Below are 4077 nucleotides of genomic sequence, written 5' to 3' on the forward strand. Positions count from 1 at the left end.
AAAAACTGACGTACAGAGCACGAGTTGAAGTGAAGAACGGATTAAAATCGACTTTTTCAAAAAAGTAAGTTTTTTGGCTTTAATTTTTAAACTAAAAAAGTTTATTCTATAAATAAATGCAAATATACTTTGAGTTCAATTTTTCTACAAAATGTGTCCATTTAAGTTTATAATCTTTTGAAGATCACAATAAATAAAAGAATAATTTTTTTGCATAGAAAAATATTTTTGTCAAAAATGTCTTTTTTCATTGTGTAATTTGTAAATTCCATCTAAAAACCCTTTGTTTCCGATAAAGACCTATTATTATTGCCCACTAAATACTTTAAACTTCAAAAAAATCGTTAAAACACTCTTATGCACAAATTAAAATGCTTTTTTTAAATCGTACCTATTATTTCCGGTTCAGTTTTTTGTCGCCAGGTGGCGTATTGCAGTTTAGCCATTCCCAATTGAAGTGCTGCTTTGAGCGTGAAAAGTTGGATGGCTGAATTAAGCGCATGCACTTTGCAAACATTATAGACGAATCCACTTAAAAATAATACTCTAGTTTTTCAAAACGAATCCAGTATGATGGAAGATTTCGATTTCCCTATACTTTGAATACCTATTATTTTTTTAGTTTTAAAAATAGTATTGAGTAATAAAGTGTATATAGTAAACTGAGTATAAATAGACATGCTATTGTAATATTTAAAAAAATGTTGTATTTGACTATGTTGTATAATGTACTTTATATTAAAAATTGACATCATTTATAGTAAAAAATTTTAAGTTATTTGCATACCACTTATGTATAAATATGTTAAATTTTAGTAAATATTACTATTTTTTTAAACGGCAAATGCTATGAATTTCGGAGTGAACAAATCGAATAATATATACTTCTTATAAAATTTTGACAACTCGATTTTTATTTTTGAGGTTAGAGACTAATATAACCGTATGCTTTTTAAAAATATATCTGATTACATGATTATCAAACGATAGACAAATAATTTAAATAGTTTTTGATACTGAATAAGATAGAGGAGAGTACCCAAATATGAAATACCAACTCTGTTTGGCGTGATTTTCGGAATTATATGTACTGAATTTAAAAGTAATATAGGTAATTTGAAAGGAAATTTAGTTTGCCATAAGGAGCTCAAATAAAAAATTTTATTAAAAATTTTTTAATGTTGAAAATACAAAAAATGTAAAAAAGTGCTTTTTCCAAACTCGTCAAACTATTCTCATAATATGAGATACCCCAGGAAATAGCTAATAAAATGCAGAATAAAGTATTATTTTTAATGAAAAACTTTATTCTATGTTTGCAAAGTATAAATTTACTGCTATTTAGATCTATTTAGTTTTTGCAGTAGTCACAAACACTTTTGTAACCAATTTCCTCCGCGCAGCCAGTGTTATAAAAACCACAGGTAACTCATATTATGAGAGCAACACCGTGCAACTATGCACTTACTATGCCTGACCTGTACAATGAAAAACTTCAACACTATCGATATTTTCCTACTTAGTTATTTAATCTCCGTCACTCCAAGACAAACTTTACTGCTAAATACATATTTAATGAGTAATAAATAAGGTTTAAAGAATTTCCTTCCAAGAACTCAACAACCATGGATTTCACAAAAAGTTCGCCTATAATCTTTAGAAGCCCAATGAAAAATGGACTATACCACGAAATTACTCTTTCTTCAAGGGGTACAAGTTAATGATAGAATCAACAGAGTGGGTCTCTTAGTTTAGCAAATACCCCGCTTTCTCATATTACGAGAATATTTCATATTCGAGTACTCTCCTCTAGTAATCTCAAAATATATAAAACCTAAAGTCAGCGTTACAACTTCAAGTTGTAAAAAGAAAAATTACTAGAACAAGCAGCTGCAAACACTATTTGAAATAGTACAGTTGAACATGTAAGCTGTATGAATAACTAACTTTCATTGCTTTTTCGCATTGCAATAAGCATTGCGTGAGATTGCCAGCCTTACTATTAAAAATGGTAAGTAAGTTCAATGGCATAACTAGAAACGTGTAGGCCCCCTCCGCAACAATGTTTAGGAGGTCCTTTTGAAATTAAAAAAGAAGGCCGATTTATAACTTGCTTATCAATAAGACAACAGTATAGCCCAGTATAGATAATTGTTATAAATAAACATAGCGAATTGCGTATGCTTTTACTTGGAATGGAAGCTTCTAATGTGCCCCCTAAGGGTTTACATTTTTCTTGCACCTTCCGAACCACCAAGAGCAACAGCTTTAAGTACTTAGAGAAAACCTTTTTCTCTAGATGTACCGGGAATCAAACGCGCAAGGTGACGGACTGGGTCCAAAGCATACCCTTTAGACCCACGAACATCATCCCACTTACTTTTACTTCAATACTATTTTTCTGTTTGGTACCAAATTTGTTTTATTATGATATTTTTAATTTCTTTTAACACTAAAAATGATTAATATCTTGATTAAGCCACGGAGGTTAAAATATTTTCATTATGTTATTTTGGTTTCTAATGAGCCGACAAGTGACGTAGTTTGGAGATCCTTTTTTTAAACGGTGAATGTTTTTCATGCTTTTTTTTTTGTATAAACTTATTCATGATAATATAGATTACTTTTCAGTCTTGAATACAAATTTTTCATTAGAAACACTAAACTCATGACTTGTTCCAATCTGCAGGGTTTGCTTATTCAAATTTTAGTTATTTAAAAGAGTCTAAATAATTTAACCTAAATTTCTTAAAAGAAGTACTTTTACTCACGTTTTTGTAAAACAGATTTTTATCAACAACAAAATTTACAATACTACTGTGATATCACGATCTTTAATTTCATTAAATTTTCTATTCCAACAGTTTCTATTTTAATTCAGCATTATAATAAAGTGAAATATGTACTTTTTAAAAATTTAAATTTAAAATAATTTTATAATAATACATATAAATAACCGGTGGCGTAACTATGATAATGGGGCCCCAGATATTTTTTAGTAGAGGACCCTGTATCCGAAAATTAAAACAAACAAGGCTACGAAACCATATTTTTTTGAGGCCCCTGATATTACGGGGCCCCTGAAACCTGAACTGGTCAGATTGTAATATTTAAATAATCAAGTTATCTTTTTTCTTTTCCGAGTCCAATTATTGTTGTTCGTAGCCTTCGTTTGGGTGTTTTATAAAATAGCTGTTTCGAAGCTCTTGTGTAAACCGAATTTTAAATTAATTTTTAGTTTCTAATGTTGAGATCTTAAATTATTAAATTTTCTATTATTTTCTTCAACCTATTTTATTGTTTTTCAATCCAGCCATCTCCAATATTTTCGTAAGCACTGGCAATGGAGTTCCAGTTAGTGTGTCATTTTGTTTGTATTAATAATTTTTCTATACGCAGGCGAAAGCACTTCGGATATGTAGCCAGAAGCTTGCGGGCTCCATTCTCGCTGCCTAAACTATTTTCAATTTTTTTAATACTCACACAATTTTAAAAATTTTTATATGCGTGAAGTTTTAAATTTAATAACCTTAGAAACTATCAGGAATTTTATTATTCCGGACTTTTCGGGCTTTCGTTTTCGGTACCAATCGTGAAAGAACTCTTGTGTCAAGTGGTGTTTTTTTGGCTTTGGTAAAGGAAATAAGGGTGAGTGGATGTAGAAAGGGCGAAGAGTACGGAGATCGAGTGTAAAGGAAGAAGAATGAGTGAAGGCAAAGGTGTAAATCGTAAAAGTGAGTGGTTTCAAGTGAAGATTTCGAGCGTGCGAAGTTTTTGAGATCGGGAGTAGGAAAAATAGTAGCTAGGTAAGGGGGCGAGAGGTAGTTGATTAAGGCGGGAAACATCACGGAGATTTGGGTAACGTAGGATACCGACGACACGAAGTCCACAAACTGACGCCAGAGGGCAACAGTTACTGGACAATCGCACAAAACAACAAGCCGTAGTGGCAACAAGAGCTGACCTTGCTGAAAGGATGCGCAGGGGGAGAATGGGTGACGTTGATCGCAGTGACGGAAGCTGTGAGGAGAGATTCAAGAAGTCGACTAGGGAGGGGATGGTAGCGGATTCAGGTAC

The sequence above is a fragment of the Belonocnema kinseyi genome, chromosome 2 (assembly GCF_010883055.1).
Source record: "Belonocnema kinseyi isolate 2016_QV_RU_SX_M_011 chromosome 2, B_treatae_v1, whole genome shotgun sequence".
Taxonomy (NCBI): Eukaryota; Metazoa; Arthropoda; class Insecta; order Hymenoptera; family Cynipidae; genus Belonocnema; species Belonocnema kinseyi.